Source organism: Alexandromys fortis, unplaced genomic scaffold (assembly GCF_014885135.2).
Source record: "Alexandromys fortis isolate MF-2015 unplaced genomic scaffold, M_Fortis_MF-2015_v1.1 scaffold_226, whole genome shotgun sequence".
NCBI lineage: Eukaryota > Metazoa > Chordata > Mammalia > Rodentia > Cricetidae > Alexandromys > Alexandromys fortis.
This window is the reverse complement of record NW_026068117.1, coordinates 496,141-516,592: the sequence shown is the minus strand read 5'-3', so window position 1 is coordinate 516,592 and position 20,452 is coordinate 496,141.

The following is a 20,452-nucleotide window of genomic DNA, read 5'->3' as shown; positions in this document are numbered from 1 at the left end:
TCCTTAATATCAACAAGACACAGTAGGGAGCTAAGATTTTGTTTTCATCCAGTATCATAAAAACTGAATAGAATGATAGGATGTAGGGCTACTTTTTAGTTTTCTTTCTCTGGTAGCAGTGAAGTATGTGAAGAGTGAGCTTCTGTCTCCTCATAGAATGGTGTGAACCTGTCCTCTCCCTTTATTTTGGGTAGTATCAGCAGGTTCCAGTGGAAAAAAATGAGCTTATATCTCACACAGAAAATAAGGGGAATAAATGTGTGACCTACTTTCACCAAGGTCATGTCTACGGGACCAAGTAGAAGTCACACCTATACACTCCGCACACGAAATGAGAGTTTTAATTACTTGTGACCATATGGTGTTGGTGAGGTACAGTGGGGAAAAGAACATGTACAGTACACTGTTCTTATGCTACACTGAAATAGTGATTACTTTCTAAAACAAGATGATTAAATAGGATTCAGTGTCTCATAATGTCTACAATATAATAAGAAATCTTTTGTCATGTTAATAGCCAAGAAAATTGCAGCATGAATGAAAAAAAAGACAATCATCTGATAACAACACCAAGATGAATCATATCTTGGCATTATCTGACAAGGTTTCTAAAGCAACCATCATAAAAATAGAAGCTATAAAAAGAAGTCAAATCGACATCATAGAGCTGAAATGTAAAAAAAAAAAAAAAAGTTCAATAAGTGGGCTTAATGTTTGACTGGTGACGGCAGAGGATAAAACCAGTGAATTTAAGGACAGGACAGATTAGAATTTACTCAATCCAGAATTTGTTTCAACTGTGAAAAGAACAGGAAATCAGAAAGTGGAAAAATAGCACAGGGCTTTGATACAATAACAGAAATCTAAAATTTGTGTTGTACGAAGTCTAGAAAGAAGAGAAGAAAGAAATTTAAAAAAAAAAAATCAGTGTCCTGTTATCAGCAATTCATATAAATCAGAAAATCAGCAAGGTTATCGAAAAAGTGAACACTAAAACAACCCAAAATTTTCTAACTGACATAGATGGAAAAAGTCACCCCTGGAAAGTGAAATATAATCACCAAGAAAGGCTGTACTTTGGGACATAAATGAATTTGTCTCACCAAATTTCAAATGGCAATTTCTTGAAGTATGGTAACTGTACACACACACACACACACACACACACACACACACACACACACACAGGAAAATATCTATTTACTTGAGAATAACATGTTTATAAGTAATACATGAATAAAGAAGACATCTCATGGAAAATAAGTACAAATTGAATGTAATGATTTGGAAAATATAGCACATTAAAATGTGGAACATAATTACATCTTGCTAAGAGAGAAGTACCAAAAAAACCTAGATCAAATTAATGTCTTATTAGCATCAAAATAGGAGTTCATATTTGAGAGCAGACTGTTAGATATAATACCAAAATGATATATACCATAATAAATTGATGAACTGTACTTTCAGGACAGCCCAGTAAAATGTGACTAAGTTACTGGTGTTATTACTCAGTGAGAAAATGCAAATAGAATTTTTAATGTAATATACCTCTCTGCAATTAGGATAACTGATATTTTTTTGTATTTTTTTTCTAAGCAGACAATATTAAAGTCTTGGAGAACTGGAAAAACTGGAATTCTCTAGAATTGATAGAAGAAATATAAAATGGGGGAGAAATCTACAACTTTACCAAATGTTAAATTTAGGATTTTTATGACCAAGAATTTCCATGTTTGAGGATATGTTGAAAAGAAATGAAAATTTCTGTTCACAGAAATATTCATATATATCATAAATATAAAGCTGTGTTGAACTTCATAGAAACACAGCATTACTCAATGTGACCAAATATCCAAAGCAATGCAAGTGTCTATCAACAGACTTACAGACATTATTTTAAGAATGGAATACTACTTAGCCATAACAATTGATTAGTGATGTACACTATGATATGAAACTTGAAAACACTATTTTATGTTAAAGAAGACAAAGAGAACAACATATTAATTCAATTTTTTGGAAAATCTTTAAATAGCAATTTTGTAAAAACAAGACAGATTAGGAGTCAGAGAATAGGAGTTTAAGGCTAATACATATGAGGTTTCTGGTTTTATTTATGTATTTGTTTGTTTATAATATATATATCGATTTATTTGTTTGTTCATTTTAAGATTTATTTATCATGTATACAGTGTTCCCCTCACATGTATGCCTACAGGACAGAAGAGGGCAACAGATTACATTATAGATTGTGAACCACCATATGGTTACTGGGAATTGAACTCAGGAACTCTGTCAGTGCTTTTAACCTCTAAACTATCTCACTGCCCCATGTTTTTCTTATATAAAGATTTATTTTACATTTCGGTGCCCTGTCTGCATATGTGTATTTATACCATGTGCATACCTGGTATCCATGGAGGTCAAAAGAGGGTGTCAGATTTCCTAGAATTGGGATTATGGATGGTTATGAGTAGCCTTGTGAGTGAAGAGAAATCAATCTCAGGTCTTCTTAAAGAGCAATAAATGGGCTTAAACATTGAGGAAACATTCCAAGCCCAATATATTGTTTTTTTTTTTTTTGATGTAACAGAAATTCTCTCCAATTCATTGTAGTTATGGATGTGCAACTGTGTAAATATACTAAAAGCTACTGAAATATGCACTTTAAATGGCTAAACTTTATGGTGTATAAATTATTTCCCAATAAAACCACTAACATAAAAGTAAATGGAACAATGATACAAGCAATTTTTAGATGATTTCAAATATTTGAGTGTCTTTTGTGTACTCTTAAAATTTGTTTTTTAAAACATAATAAAACTTGCAACTGAATTCCACTGTAGTTATATCTTTCACTGTATATGTATCCTGAGTGTGTATCTGTATTTTGTTGATGTTGCACTCAGGGATACAAAATGAATAATAATGCTAATAAAACAAATCTTATCCTCAAGACATGTACTAAAATATGTAACCCAAGAGACTCTTGGTACCTTTTTCAATTATTCAAATATATCTTCAAAGATAATAACAAAATTTTTATTAGGAAATATGCAGAAGTCAACCATGTTGTCTATAGGTTAAGCTCATGTTCCAACAAGAAATAGCAAAAGTAAAGTCTATTAATAGGCTTTTTGAAATAAGTTTTTGGTATTATGACAGCAATCATTCTTGTTCTGGTTACATGCTTACTACTAATACTTAAAGAACTTTCCTTTGGCAATAGTTTTTGAAGTCGACTTTTCAGCTCTCCTATATTAACTTGGAAGAATCATTATTTGTAGCTGTAATTCTTGACTAGGCTAATAATGTTTTGAATTAATTGACTATGTTACAAATGTGGAAGAATCTATTTGATGAATCCGACTGGGCAATTTTCTGTGACTTGTGTTGGCTCATTAAAAACACTGTGAAGAACATAATGATTGACAGAAAATCTTTCCGAAAGCAGCATTTATTTTGCAGACACATTACGTCTCACTGGTGAACTTGGCAGCTTGACCTAATGTAAAGTGATTGAAATTAACAACCACACAGCAAGTTACTAATGCCCATGCTGAGAGGTAGATATGAAGAAATGCAGTAAATAATGTCTTGATAAATCACAACATTGGGGTTAAACTTGAAGTCATCTAAGGTGTATAAAAAGGAAATGATGCATACGTTTATTCATGACGTTTTACTCTCACTCACCTCCAACTAACATTGTAACTATGAACATTATGAATAACAGTTATTTGACAACATCTGGTAGTACCCCACTATGCGGTCAGCTTTTGCATCAGACTGAGTGTAATCCTTGCTTCTATCACTTAGTATCTCATGATTTTAGACTAGCCTTTATTCCTCCATGGTTAATTTCCTCAGTTGGGTAATGGGAATAAAAATAGAACTTTTCAGCTAGCTTGATGACTCACATTTATAATTCCAATGTATAGGGGGCTGAGGTAGCACAATTTTCATGAGTTCAAGGCAATCCTGAGCTACAGTATAAAATATTATCTCACCCTCTCCATGCAAAGAGAGATAAATAATTTCTTGCACAGGATAATTAAAAGTTAGGAATAAGAAAATACAAAGATAGTTAACCTATCCCCTAGTGTTTTGAAGCATTATTTAAAGTTTCATAAATATCAGTCATAACTATCATCTTCCTCATAGATTATACCTTGGATATAAAATATATTTTAAGACCATGAAGATGAGTACCAAAACACAATGTTTACAAATGTGTTTCTAAAGTATTAAAATAATCTTTTCTAATTATGATTCCTCATTATTCTGGCTTTCATTAATGTGTGTGTGCGTGCGTGCATGTGTGTGTGTGTGTGTGGTGTGCATGTGAAAATGCAGGAGTGTGTGCCCCACAGATATGAGCTCATGATTCTGCACATATGTGAAAGTCAGAGAATAACTTGAAGAAGTTAGCTGTCTCCTTCCATCATGTCAGTCCTTGGATGAAACTCGGGTTCTCAGGTTTGGTGGCAAATGCCTTAACCTGCTAAGTCATCTTATTGGATCATAATCGCATTTCATGTTTTTGGATATTGCCTAAGTTAGGGCTTCTATTGCTATGAAGAGACACAATTACCATGGCAACTCTTATAAAGAAAAACATTTTATTAGGATAGTTAACCATTTCAGAGGTTTAGTTCATTATAATCATGGTCGGACATGGCAGTGACAAGTAGACATTATGCTGGAGAATGAGTTAAGAATTCTATATCTAGATCACCAGGAAAAGAAGTGAAGTGACACTAGGCCTAGCTTGAGCATCTGAGATGCTCAAAGCCCACTCCCATAGTGACATACTTCCTTTAACAAGGCCATGCCTACTCCAAAAAGGCAACACCTCCTAATATGCCACTCCCTATGGGCCAAACATTCACACACCTGAGGCTATGGGTACTATTCCTATTCTCATCAAAACATTCCACTCCCTGGCACCCATAGACTTGTAGCCATATCATAATGTAGAAATGCATTCAGACCAATTTTAGTCTCCATATTCTATAATAGTCTCAAAGTTGTTGAAAAGTCCAAAGTTCAAAGTCTCTTTTGAGATTCGTGAAATCATTTAACTGTCACCTCTTATGAAAGAAAACTGAGAAGAGCAGCCGGGTGGTGGTGGCACACACCTTTAATCCCAGTACTCGGGAGGCAGAGACAGGTGGATCTTTGTGAGTTTGAGGCCAGCCTGGTCTACAAGAGCTAGTTCCAGGACAGGCTCCATAGCTACAGAGAAACCCTGTCTTGAAAAACCAAAAAAAAAAAAAAAAAAAAAAAAAACCTGAGAAGAGCAGATCACGTACTTCCAACATATAATGGCACAGAACATACATTTCCATTCCAAAGGGGAGGAAAGGGAGCATAGTGATATGCCTATGGACTTGTGATTGGCTAACCTGAGTTCGGTGAGGGAAATTCCAGACGTCTGGGCATGGGATTAGCTGTGCCCTATGATATAAAAGGGAATTCCCAACTGCTAGTAACCTCCTGAGGGAATTCCAAGCCTCTAGAGGCTCAGTGATTGGTCTATTTTCTCTGCTCAGCGATGGGCTGGTTTTGTGTCAGGGATAAAGATGGCTCTAATTCTGGCATCAAAATGTTTCTTTCTTTGGTTCTTTTTAACTTTTTTGACTCTAATTTTGGGACCAGGGTGAATATCTTTGACATTCTGTGAATCTAGGGGCTAAGTGTGTTCTTTTGGTCCTGGTTTCAGGGTCTGAGGACATGTCTTTGGCTCTAGGTTCAGGGGCAAAGTGTCTCTTCCCTTGACTCTAGTCCCCTTTTCAGGGTGAGTTTCTTTCTTTGCCTCTGAACCCAGAACCAGGCTGCTCGAGGGTTTTGCTAGAGCTACAGACTCACTGAATGTGGGGGCCTGGACCTCTCATTCCCCTCTCTAGTAGTAACTTTAGAGAATGCAATCGTGGGTCCTCCTTGTGGGCCCCTGATAAAATGTACTGAGACTGTAGTACCATAAGCTGCACAGGACTAATTAGTCCTCTGATAGAAACCAACAACCTAGTAAGAATGTAGAACCCAAAAGTAAATAACAAGGGCCCTGCCCTAGCAATGTGGAGACTAAATCAGTTAATCATAGAGAATCATTAAATTATCCCTCCCTAACTCTGGTCAGTCATTCCTTTTCACCTTGCATTGCTAAAGATCATATTCCAGTCTCTAGGCCTGCTACCCCAAGGCTCAGGAGGATGCCTAATGTGTAGGTTGTTATAGGTTCCTTCCTTAGATGGATTGAGTGTCCCTATAAACTCTGGTTTCCCCCTGCCAAAAAAAAAATGACAGCTGAACAGACCAGGGGATGTCTTGGGGCATTGCAATTGGGAGATTTGACCTTATGTTTGTGGGGGCCTGGGCCTCTCAAAAGCACTCTGCAGAACTCCAACTCCTTTCAAATTGCAAACTGTCACACACCTCTCTTTCTGGGGACTGGTTCCATTCCTTATTAACATCTCTTCTTAGCAGGTATCCCATGGCTCTGGAATCTTCAACATCTTGGGGTTTCCAAGGCAAATCCAGCCATCACCTTCACAGGGTGGCCTTCACACAATGGCCTCACAAGTCCTCCTTGCAGGGACACACAGGCCACAAACCTGGTCTCAGCAGGTTCCCTTTGTCATGTAGTGAGATTCTATAAACTCCTTTCTTCTATCCTTGACATTAAAACCAGGAACATATGGCTGAAGGTGCAAAATTCTGCTGCTTGTTGGGGCTCAAATATTCTCCTTGTTCAATTACATTTTCACCAGCTTTCTGTCTTCAATGGTGTAGTGATAAGAGCGGCAGAGAGCAGCGGGGGCTGCGTCCCTGGCACCCGGCCGCCCGCATGGCTAGCTTATGCCCGAAATAATTATACGAAAACTGTATTCTTTTAAACATTGCCTGGTCCGTTATCTGTAGCCTCTTATTGGCTAGCTCTTACATATTAATCTAACCCATTTCTAATAATCTGTGTAACCCACGAGCTGGCTTACCAGAGAAGATCTTAACCTGCGTCTGTCTGGAGTGGGAGAATCATGGTGTCTCCTTGACTCAGCTTCTTTCTCCCAGCATTCTCTTCTGTTTATTCCACCCACCTAAGGTTTGGCCTATCAAGGGGCCTAGGCAGTTTCTTTATTAATAAGAAATCACTCCCACATCACAATGGTTTCCTTCAATGCCTAAATTTGGCTGTTCTGGAACTCGATCTGTAGGCCAAGCTGGCCTCTAACTTAAAGATTACTTGTCTCTGCCTCCTGAATGCTAAAATTACAGGCATATACCACTATGTCTGGACCTAAGCTGTTCCTTAATTTCTTTTCACAAGTTGGGGCTTACCTGTGTGATGTCTTGCACTGATATTACCACTCCCTTTATTTCATTTAAGATTGGGCTTTTCTTTATTCTCTTTTACTCCTTGAACAGATACTTAGTTTCATTCACGCTCATTGTGAAACATTTCTCCTCATATTATATATTATGTATTTTTCCTTCCTCAGATGATTCCTTTTTATTATAGATCTGCATAAAAATGACAACTAATAATGACACAACAGAGTTAATCCTACGCTTTTCTGAGAATTCCTCTGTCAATGCAATTAATCCAAAACTCTTCAGGTTACCCTAAGGCAGATTTTTTGGACAAAGTCAAAAAAATGATCACCACATTCTTCCACAAATATTACAAGAATGATCTCTAGGCCAAGAATTAACATTTTTCGCTCTGAATCCTCTTGAGTGTGGCCCCCACATTTCAAATCACTGTCACCACCACTATCTTCCATGACACTGCGTATAAGGCCTCACTTAAAGTCTTCAAGTGATTTTCTAATCCAAAGTCCCAAAGTCCACATTCATCCAAATGAAAGCTTTGTCAGGACTATCACAGTAATACTCCACTCTTGGTAGCAACTTCTGCCTTAGTTAGGGTTTCCATTGCTGTAAAATAATGCCATGACTACTCTTATAAAGAAAAGCATTTAATTGGGACTGGCTTATAATTCAGAGACTTTTTCCATTATCATCATGATGGGCAACATGGTCTCAGGCATGCAGACAATGCTGACGAGATAACTGAGAGTTCTACATATGGTTCCACAGGCAGTAGGAAGATAGTGTGAGCATCTGAAACCTCAAAGTCAACCTCCAGTGATACACTTCCGCCAACAAGTCTATACCTACATCAACAAGGCCACAAAACCTAATAGAGCCACTCTTTATGATCCAAGCATTCACACTCATGAGTCTATGGAAGCCATGCATATTCAAACTTCCAAAGATATAGTCTTAGAGATGTCAAAAGATGACCTTCATATCTCTTTTTTTTTCATGTTCTGATCATTTGTTTGTTACTCTTAAAGACTTATTTTTGTCAAGCTGAAGTTGGTGGGCTCCCATTAGCTCAGTTAAGTTGTTTTAGTGAGTATAGCCATCATGATCTTGACCCCTTGTATTCCTGCTCCTCCCTCTCTTTGACTGAACTTTAGAAGCTACGCCCAGTGCTCCACTGTGATCCATCAGTTGCTGGATGAAGGTTTTACGATCGCATTTAAGATAGTCATCAATCTGACTAAGGGCAAGGCCAGTTCAGACACTCTTTCCATGACTGTCTAGGGTCCTAGTTGAGGTCATCCTTGTGGATTCCTAGAAATTTCTCTAGCACTTGGTTTCTTACTAACCCCACAATGGCTCCCTCAATCAAGATTTCTCTTTCCTTGCTCTCCCTCTCTGTCCTTCTCCCATCTTGGCCATCCCATTCTTTCAAGTTCTTCTGCCACCTCCTCTTCTCCCCTCCTACTCCTCTTCTGCTCTCACTTCTCCCCCTACCCTCATGCTCCAAATTTTCTAAGGAAATCTTGTCTATTTTCCTTTCCCAGGGAGGATCTATGTATAGTTCTCTTAGGGTTCTCCTTGTTACCTAATTTCTCTGGGGTCATTGATTATAGGCTTGTTATTCTTTGTTTTATGTCTAATATCCACTTATGAATGAGTACATACTGTGCTCATCTTTCTGGGTCTGGGTTACTTCACTCAGGATGATTTATTCTAGTTCCATCATTTGCATGCAAATTTCAAGATGCCATTGTTTTTTACTACCAAGTAGTATCCCATTGTGTAAATGTGTCACATTTTCTTTATAGCAAAGCAGCTATGAATGGGGGAAATCTCTTATGCTATGCTATACATTTTCCCAAGTTTCAACTGAAATTTTACATAATTGCAATTAGTTTCACAAACATGCTGATACTGGCCTGTAAAGTAGTAAGAAATTCTGAGTCCAAAATAAAAATATCACTTAATATGTAAGTGATAAAGTTACTGCTCAGTATAGTGGCCATGATAATGCTACCACCTTCCAGATTTACAAGAGCATGTAGAGGACTTGTGCATATGCTCCTGAGATGCTTAGAAATCCTTTGATAACAGGCAGTGGGCAAGTTCATAACCCACATGACACATTAAATGTAATTTGAAGTAAAAAAAAAAAAGACTAATTTTTGATGAACTCAGAAGTAGAAGTTCTCAGTGAGGACAGCCTGTGTTTCTTGGAAATATGCCCTTGGAGTTTTTCTTTGTCTTCCTCCATTCTCTTGACCAAAATTTAATGTGTTCTATAGATTCTTATTTTTCTTGGTGTGTTGTTCATATTACAGGATACCTGACATAATAAGACACTGAATATTGGCTACTTTGGGATTGGGCTTCTTACTTTCTTTGTTTAAGGAATTTCTTACATCATATTTGTAGATATTATCATCTTTAGAAATACCAAAAAGTTGTGGATTATAGATAAACACCCAATACACAGAAGTATCTGTCAGTTCAGGAATATCCTTCTTCTATCATTTTTTTTATGATACTCAAGTTAAGAATACTCAGATTGGCATCCACAATGCATCTGTGAATAGAATTAGACTACCTCTCTCCATTTCTTATTTGTCTATAACAAGAATGCTCCTTACTCAAAAGCAGGTGTACTTGTAATGCCTTGATCAAAATATCCCTCTTCATGGCAAAACCTTGCTTGTATTCCTTCCACATATTTAGACCACATAATCTTTTCAGCTTCACCCAGATCATCAGAAGCTGTTTCTGTGGCCATTTGCTACTCATAGAATATACAAAATTTGTACTCATTGTCCACATCAATGCTTTTCTGACAGCCATTGACTGGGAAGAAGATATGTGGCTTTATTTTGACACAGCTGATTGCCTAGAAGGTGCCACAGAAAGAACTGACCTCCCTATATCTTAAGGTGGAAGTGATAACACCCTAACATTTTTCCTTCTCTTGATTATGTTCATGTGTTTTGTATTCATGTGTATGTATATTTGCTTATGTGTGAGCGCATATATGTGTAAAGATGCATGTGCATATGTGTGAGGTGCCTGTAGAGAACTGATACTGATATCAAGAATCTTCTTTGATCAGTCATCTACCTTTTTTTCATGCTGCATGGTCTCTAACTTAATCCCAGAGTGTCACATATACAGTATAGGTGATCTGACCAGCCAGTTTGTTTGGGGGATCCCTTTTCCATGTGTTCTGATGCTAGAATTACAAAGGCACTTGGGTATTGTGCCACTCTTGTTTGGGTAGCAAGTTCATTGACTGCTGAGACATCTTCTCAGCCAATGCCATTTTAACCCCAAATTAACCATAACCTCCCTTACATATCTGCCATAACAAAGGTATGCATATACCATTTATTTACATCTATAAAACTATTCCAAAATTTAGTGTTTGAAGACAAAATTTTAGTTGTTCCCTATTTTGAGAGTTAAGTACTCAGAAAAAGTCTAATTAATAGCATATTTCACCACATGACTTTAATTTAAAAGGTTTTGCTTATTATAGGTCGAGTTACTTATTTGCATGCTTATTTCCTTAAGGATCCCTAATTCTAGCTCCACCTCTTGTGAATTTCATTTTTCATGACCTTTCCATGCAGTCTGGTCTTGGTGATATAATAGCCTCAAAACATTTTTACTCATTGCCTGATGAATGGCTTATTCTAGAGTAAGATTCCAAAAGGAGTAAATGAATACTGTTCCTTTTAAAATACCTTACTTAAATCTTGGCACAGTGTGACACTGAGAACTTTGTATTACTCAAAGCAGTTCATTGTTTACTCAGATTTAAAGAAGGTGCTTTTGAATATAGTAACCATTTTTTATAAGTTCATAAATACATTTCAAACATCATTTGTTGAGTCATTGGTGAAGCACTGACATATGAAATATATTTTAAAATTATTTATTAAATTAAAATATATATTAGGTGTAGTATTTTATTTCACAAACCGTAAAAAGTCTTCTTTGGATTTGATTTCCTTCAAATATTTATTTATTTTGTTCAAATTCTATACATACATACCATCTTTTCTTGAACGAAATGAACATAAATGAAACAATCTTCAATTATGTTCTCAGTAATGGCTTTCAATTATCTAAAATAAAATGTTAGAAATAAAAATGTAGACTCATTAGAACAGGAAAACTTGAGATAACAAGATCAATTCTGAAGTTAAAAATGTAAGTTACTAACACAGATGTTTATGTTGTTGTTTGCTTTCGAGGCAGGATTTCTCTGCATAACACTGGCTGTCCTAGAACTAATTTTGTACACCAGGCTGGACACAGCCTCAGAGATCCAGCTGCCTCTGCTTCCTGAGTGCTGGGGTTAAAGGCATGTGCCATCAATGCCCAGCAAGAGCACAGGATCTTTAAGTAATTTTAATAACATAAAAGTTGCTTATCTACTTAAATTATTTTTGATGTATGACATCTATTTCCAATAGCAAAAAAATTCTTGCTAATAAGAATTATTTTAAGTATGACAATTTTTCCAGGTTTCTGAATTATACAATGATATCAGACTATATGCTTACTGGCACTAGTGTCTGTAGGTGACAAAGAGAAGGCAACATCCTAGACTTGGAAGTGTAGGATGCCAAAGGGTCATTCTGTTGGGCTTCTTTTTAGGGAATTCAGTTGATATCTGAACCATGGCAATCTAATCAATATAAAATGGGATGACCATTTCCTAACTTTGGCCACATCCTTTTATATCCAGAAAGTGATCATTGAAACTTGAGAACTATGTTGTTAATGGTATTTCTACACATTCAAAAATAGGAGAATGAACAACTTGAAATCTGTCATAACTAGCTATAATAAGCAAAAAAGCTTCCTAATATGGAATTGAAGTTTGCTGTGAAATAATGGAAAATGGAAATGTAGCACCATGCATAGGTGAGAGAATATATGAAATAGTATTTGTTTTAATGGTGTTCTTCTGTGAAGAAAAATTGTTTTCCCTAGCTGTGAGAATGTCATAGTTCAAGAACAGATTTGAGTTATTTTACTCCAAGTATACTTCTTAAACTTTGCACAATAAAGCAGTCATCAAATGAAGTATGAACATCACCTCACTGTACTTTGAGAGATTAGGATGGAGACAGCAGTGTGAAATTAAAGAAAGGCAATTTAGTTAGCAGCCAATACTCAATGTAGTTGTGATAGGATGAAAAATTATTTCTCAAAAATCCCCTTATCTTTAACCCCTGTCTTGTGAATGTGTTAGGATGCATGGAGAAATACAGTTTGTAAATGTGAATAAGTTAAGGATTCTGAAATGGGGAAACAGCTCTGAATTCTCTATACTATCCCAGAAATGTGTTACATGAGCCGTGGGAAAAGAAAATAAAAATCAGAAGAGTATCATGTGTGAGAGTAGATGCCTAAGAATTTTAGTGGAGTTATCTGCCTGGAATTCCAAAGATGTTCTCGAGGGTAATTGATTTCAAAGTTGACAACATATTATTCGAATCCAAGCAGGACATAAATTAATTTGTCAGGTTCGGAGTTTTATTTGTTCAGAAAGAATTTCCCTCACAACTCCAGTTTTTGATGTCTTTTCTAGGGAGTCAGGTGAGTGCATTCTATGAAAGGATTTACTGTTAAAATTTAAAATTGGTAGCATCCTAAGTTCCCTTCAACTGGGGAATGGAAAAGAGAGAAATAATTATGTTCTAGAATATTATGACATATTTATCAATAAAAAGATAGATCTGATTAGCCGGGTTTGAGAATGTCTCTAAGAATTGCTTATGAAGGAAACAGGAGCTCCATCTAGCAGAAATGATGTTTTCTTCTTCTAATATCTCAAGACATGCTTTGTAGAGTTTGTAAATAGCTCACTCTTGTGAGGACTTTGATGATTTGCATAATGATTAAGCCCATATAAACTGATCCTCCTTGAAAATCCTAGTTTTTTTTCTTTCAATAGAGCTTGCCTTTTTTTTCTGTGTAAATCATGTATCTGGCTTCCCTGCATTCATTAAATATAACCTTTTTCTTTCCTTTCCTAAACAGACTATGTGTCTGGTTCTTCCCATGACATTCAATGAGCATGCTGATAAGAGAATAAAAATATCAAACGAAAGTAATAACAATGTGATTGTCATATGGAATGTGAATCTTCCTGCAATATTTTCTTTTAATTTTCCCTTTTATTCAAGTTTTTCCTTGCATAATATATTCTAACTAAGTTTCCCCTCCCTCTACTCCTCTTAGTTCCTCCCCACTTCCCCTCCAAACTAGACCCATGCCCTTTCTTTCATTAGAAAACATACAGGCTTCTATAGGATAAAAATAAAATAAGACAAAAAAATATACAATAGAACAACACAAAACACAGAAGAAGGAAAAGAGCCCAAGAAAAGTTACGTGAAACTGATAGAGATCCACTCATGCGCACACACAGGAATCCCATAAAAACACTGATATGGAAGTCATAATATATGTAAAAGACCTCTAGGGTAAAATGATATATATATACATATATACATACATATATATAATTATTTTAATTTATATATGTAAATTAAAAAATGATAAATTTACAAAACAGCTCTGACATAGTTTTATGAGCCAAGGAACCTCTAACAGTGCCATTTAGTTCATTTTCTGTTGGCCGTCTATTCCTGGTTATGTAGTCTACACTTAAAAGTAGTTTATTTCCCCAAGGGGACTCCCTTGGAGGTAACTAAATTTAATTTGCAAGTGGTCATCAATTGGAGATCACTATTGCGTCAGGGTAGGGGCATATATCCACTCCTCCTTTCAGTTCTAGGACTGCCGTTAATTTAGAGGGACTTCTTCTGGTGTACCCCTCTGGTTCCCATACTCCTGCCTCCTATTTGAGTTTTTTTTTTGATACATGAGGGGAGGAGTTTGATGGAGACATTCAATTTTGGGTTGAGTGTCGTAACGTCTATTATTCTTTGTATATTGTCTGCATATTCTTTGCATATTTCTTATTTGTTTCCACCAGATGCAAGAGAAAGCTTCTCTGATGATGGCTGAGCAAGACACTGATCTTTGAGTATAACAGAATATCATAAGGTACCGTTTTATCACTACATTTTTTTTCCTTTTTTAGATCATAGGTATTACCCTATGTCTCTGGGTTATCTTCTATCAGATTCTTGGTTACCTTAGCGCTTTGTGTGTAGGTTTCATCTTGTGAAGTCAGCTGTAAGTCAAATCAGTCATTGGTTGGTTATTCCCATTATATTTGTGCCACCTAGCGTATCTTGAAGACAGGACATCATTCTAGACCAATAGGTTTTGGGGAAGATAGGTGTTTAGGATTCTTCATTGGAAGCATGCAGAGTAACATCCTGTACTAAAGACTCTAGAATGGAGGGATAAAGGCTCTATGGAGGCATCAATTGAACTCTGAATTCAATGAGTTGTGTAGATGTTTCCTTAGGCAATGGGGCCTTGATGTCAGTTTGTGGAGAACAATTTATAGACTTGACAACAGCCTGAATTGTTTTTTTTTAATATTACACGTTCACAGGTGTGTGGATTTGTATCTGCATATTCAATTATGTTTTTTTTTTTTGTGCCAATGCCATGCTGATTTTATTCCTATTCCTCTGTAGTACAATGTGAGGTGGAGGGTGGTGATTCCTCTAGCAGTTGATTGTTCATGTGTTTTGGTGTTTCAATAGGAAGTTAAAAACTGTGCTTTCCAGGTTGAGGTCCTTGGGTTGTGCTGTTGCCATGGGCTGTTGTCAGAGACCATGTTAGTGTCATTGGCTCATGTTGCCTTGAGGTCATATTGATGTCCTTGGCCTGTGCTGCTGCTGAGGACTATGAGGGTGACCATGGATCATGCTGCAGCAGAGAGCCAGGTTGATATTTCTGGTCTGTACTGTCACTGGAAACCATGCTGAGGTCCATGACATGTGCCGATTCCGGAGACCAAGGCAATGTCTGTTGTCTGTGCTATCTATCACCAGAAACCATGTGAAAGTCCATGGTACATGTGCCGGTTGACTGTAAAGGACAAGGAAATTACTTTTGTAAGGGTACCGATGACTACAGGCTCACAGTTGAGAGAAACTTAGATGGCATCTGTGACAACTCCCACCCACTCCCAAAAGGAGCAACATAGGCAGAATACCATCAAAAATAACTCTCAAACATTGTGTTAAGAATGGTGAAGTGTAGCTTCACATTCGCTCCACAAGTGGGGGTTTCTGGTGTGGGTCTGGGTGAGGAAAGTTTCAGTTTTCTTTAAGGGGCTGACTACTTGGAGTTTGATGATGCTCCACTGAGTATATAGACAACACAAATTGCATCTTTGTGTGTGTGTGTGTGTGTGTGTGTGTGTGTGTTTTCTTCTACCCGTCTTTTTAGGGAGGTCATAACAGTGGGTGGAGGTGCTGGAGCAAAACCATAGAAATGGTCCTTGTGGAGTGGGTGCAGGTAAACAGAGGATGTGAGAGCAGAACTGACCCTGCTTCTTGCTGCCTGCTGCATTGGGTGAGCTAGTAAGGGCAGTGCTGGAGAGCTCCCCCTGGTGGTGACATTGAGGGAAAGCTGGCAGACTGTCCAACTTAGTTACCACCCAGGCCCAGAACCAGGGCTGTGATTTAGCCCAATCCAGAGGCCTCGAGCCAGATTAATGACACACTACAATGATCTCACACAAGTACAGATGTATGTTCGGAAGTATATACTGTGTGACTCATTGTGTCACACTACAGTTTCCATGCCGAGATTTATTTTGTTTGCCTTTTGTTTTTCTTTAAAATTTTATTTTATTGGGGGGGGGGGATTTCCAGGACAGAGGACAGATATGAAGGAATAGGGAGATTAGTGAGTTTGGAATTCACGATGTGAAATCTTCAAAGAATCAATAAAAGGTTAAAGAACAATAGAGTGGGAGATGGACCTGGGAAGACTTGGAAGTGAGTGTGATAGGGTACATGATGTGAAACTCCCTAAATATGTTACATTGGAAGAGACAAAAAAGAAAAATGATATTGTGCTTTCATGATCAGTGAGGGTTTGTGTTGGAATTTGAGGGGTATTACATTGAATCTTGTAGAAGGAGCTGCAGGCAGGCCTGCTTTTCATCCTGCCCAGCTCCCACATAGTTAGCTTTACACCGGAAATAACAACACACAAATAATATTCTTTTAAACACTGCCTGGACCATTATATGTAGCCTCTTCTTGGATAACTCTCATATGTTGATTAATCCATCTTTAGTAATATGTGTAGCACCACAAGATGGTGACTTGCCAGGAAGATTCTAGCCTATGTCCATCTTGGGTCAGAGCTTCATCACATCTGCTGTGGAGAGGAGAGGCATGGTATCTGTCTCACTTCGCTTCTTCCCAGCATTCTGTTCTGTCTATTCCACCCACCTAAGGGCTGGCCTATCAAATGGACCAAGGCAGTTTCTTTATTAACCAATGAAATCAACAGATTGACATATGACCTTCCCACATCGGAATCTGTAGATTGTTTTTGGTAGGATGACCATTTTTTTGTATGTTAATCTTATAGATCCATAAGTATAAGAGATCTTTTAACACATTTTTCAATTTCTCTCTTTAAAGAGTTGAAGTTTTTAATCATGCCAGTCTTTCAATTGCTTGAATATAGTTACCCAAAGATATTTTTATATAATTTGAGGTTATTGTGAAAGGTGATGTTTCCTTGATCTTTATCTTAGTCTGTTTATAGTTTACATATTTTAGGATTACTGCTTTTTGTGAGTTAATTTTGTATCTAAACATTGCTGAAAGTGTTTATGAGCTAGCTGTAGGAGTTTATCAGTAATACTTTTAAGATCATGTATTTATACTATCATAATTAATTAAGATAATTTGACTTCTTCCCTTCCAGTTTGGATTCCCTTAATCACCTTCAGTTTTTCTGTTGTTATAGCTAAGATTTCAAGCACTATATTGATATGGAAAGAGTGAATAACTTTGCCTTGTTCCTGATCTCATTAGAATTGCTTTGAGTTTCTCTCCATTTTAAGTAGATGTTGGCTATGGGCTTGATACAAATTGTCTTTATTATATGTAGGTATGTCGCTTATAGCGGTAATCTTGAGGAATTTTTTAACAAAGGGATATTGGATTTTGCCTAAGGTCTTGTCTCCTCCCTTCCATTTTAAATTTACGTATTTTATATCCTAGCTGCAATTTCACCTTTCTCCTGTCCTCCCAGTCCTCTCCCTCATCCACTTCATTCCCAACCCCCAAATCCCTCCCTTTCTGTTTAGGAAAGGGCATGTCTCCCATGGATATATATACATGCTTATCAAGCTGCACCTCCCCATATATTAAAGCTAGGTAAGGCAATCTAGTAAGAGAAGTAGGGTTTGAAAATTCAATAAAAGAGTCAGAGATAGCCCCTGCTTCAGCTGTTTGGAGTCCCACAAGGGAACCAAAGTACACAACTGTCCCATATATGCACAGTGCCTAAGTCAGTTCCATGCAGGCCCCCTGATTGTCAGTTCAGTCTCTGTGATCCACTAGGAGCCCAAGTTAGTTGATTCTGTGAAATCTCCTGTGATGTCCTTGAATTTTCTTATTCTAATGATATGCTCATTTTCCCCCTTCCATTTTGTTTATATAGTGGATTATATTTATTAATCTTTGTATACTGAATCATTACTTCATTTCTGGAATGAGATTTATTTGACCATAGTAGATGACCTTTTGGTGTTCTTGAATACATTTTGAAATTTTTAATTGAATATTTATTTTTATATCTATGTTAATACGGAAATTTAATCTATAATTATGTTCATTTTTGAGTCTTTATGTAATTTGGGTATTACGGTAACTCTGGCCTTATGAAATGCATTGGACAGTGTTCCTTCTCTTTCTATTTTTAGGACTATTTTAAGAAAATTGGCATTAACTCTTCTTGGGAAGTCTGGTAGAATTTTATACTAAAATCTTCTGGTCCTGGACTTCTTTTGGTTGGGAGAATTTTAATGGCTGCTTCTATTTCACTAGATATTTTAGGTCTCTTTAAATTGTTTATAATATTGTGGTTTAACCTTTGAAAGTGGTGCCTACTGAGAAAATTACCAGTTTTTATATTTTCCCATTTTGTGAAGTTTTTAAAGCATGTCCTTATGGTTTTCTGGATTTCCTTGGTGTCTATTTATTGCCATGTCTGCCTTTTCATTCTTATTTCATTTATTTGAATATTCTCTTTCTCTTTTAGTTAATTGCATAAAGTTTTGTCAATCTTGTTGATTTTCTCAAAGAAACAACTCTTTGTTCCACCGATTCTTTATATTATTTTATTTGTTCTTCTTTTATTGATTTCAGCCCAGAATTAGTTTATTTCTTGTTCTCTACTTATGTTGAGCGCTATTTCTTCCTTTTTCTGTAGAGCTTTCAGGTGTGCTGTGAATTTACTAATATGATATTAGGGGTGCCCCACAGGTATGGTCAGCAGGGAAATGAACCACGAAGAACTGAGAATGAAAATTTGATGTAGCCAGACTTTGTCAGTTCAATTGGATCAAACCTTCTAGAGAACCTGATTCTGTGGTTTAATTTTCTTGCCCATTTAAACACAGTAAAACTTTGAGAAGAAAGTCTCCATAAGAGAATGAGTTCTATTGACTGGGAAACACTGCTCATGTTTAGGGCCTAGAAAAGAAGAATTTGTAATGAACACAAGGATGGATTTTATTGATGGAGGACAAAGTACACAGGGCTTCTTTTCATAAACATGAGTTCTAGGCACTGAGAGACAAAACACAGGATTAGATGGTCTCTTCATTAGTATAGTTAGTTTCTTTAAGTTGTTGTTTCCCATAAGGTTAGATTTGTGGATAGATAGTACTACATTTTTATGGAAAGTCTTACTTTCCTTCTTTTCTCTTTTCTTTTCTTTCTTTCTTATTTTTTATTTTTATTTTATTTTATTTTATTTTGGTTTTTCAAGACAGGGTTTCTCTGTAGCTTTGGTGCCCATCCCAGAACTAGCTCTTGTAGACCAGGCTGGCCTTGAACTCCCAGAGATCCACCTGTCTCTGCCTCCCGAGTGCTGGAATTAAAGGCCCACGCCACCACCGCCCGGCAAGTCTTACTTTCTTCATCTATTGGAATTGAAAGTTTTGCCAAGGTCCAAATCAGGAGCAGAAGGAGAGAGAGCACGAGCAAGGAACTCAGGACAGCGAGGGGTGCACCCACACCACCCACACCCTGAGACAATGGGGATGTTCTATCGGGAACTCACTAAGGCCAGCTGGCCTGGGTCTGAAAAAGCCTGGGCTAACACCAGACCTGCTGACCATAGCGGACAATGAGAACTGCTGAAATGTCAAGAACAATGGCACTGGGTTTTGATCCTACTGCACTTACTGGCTTTGTGGGAGCCTAGTCAGTTTGGATGCTCACCTTACTAGACCTGGATGGAGGTGGGTGGTCCTTGGACTCCCCACAGGGCAGAAAACCCTGATTGCTCTTTGGGCTGAAGAGGGAGGGGGACTTCATTGGGAAAGGGGGAAGGAAATGGGAGGCGGGGAAGAGAGAGAAATCTTTAATAAATAAATAAATTTTTTAAAAAAGAAAGTTTTGCTGGGTAAAGTAGTCTGGAGTGGCAACTGTAGTTTCTTATAGACTATAGACCATCTGTCTTTGTGCTTTTTGCTTTTAGAGTCTCCATTGAGAAGTTAGAGCTTATGCTAATATTCTTTCTATGCTATTTGATTATTTTACTTTGTAGCTTTTAATATTATTTCCTTGTTCTGTATGCCTTATGCTTTGCTTAATATATGCTAATGAAAATTTATCTTGCGGTCTAGTCTATTTGGTGTTCTGTATGCTTCTTTTACAGTGTACCTTCTTGTAACTTTCTTTAGATTAGAGAAATTTTCTTTTATGATTTTGTGGAAAATATTGTCTATGCTTTTTACCTGGGTTGCTTTTCGTTCCTCTATTCTTATTATTCTTAGACATGGTATTTTCATTGTATCCCAGATTTCCTGGATGTTTTGTGCTAGATTTTATATCTATATTTTTTCCACCACGTTATCTATTTATTCTATCAAGTCTTGTGTTCTGTTGGTGAGGCTAGTCTCTGAGGTTTCTGTTCTAGTTCA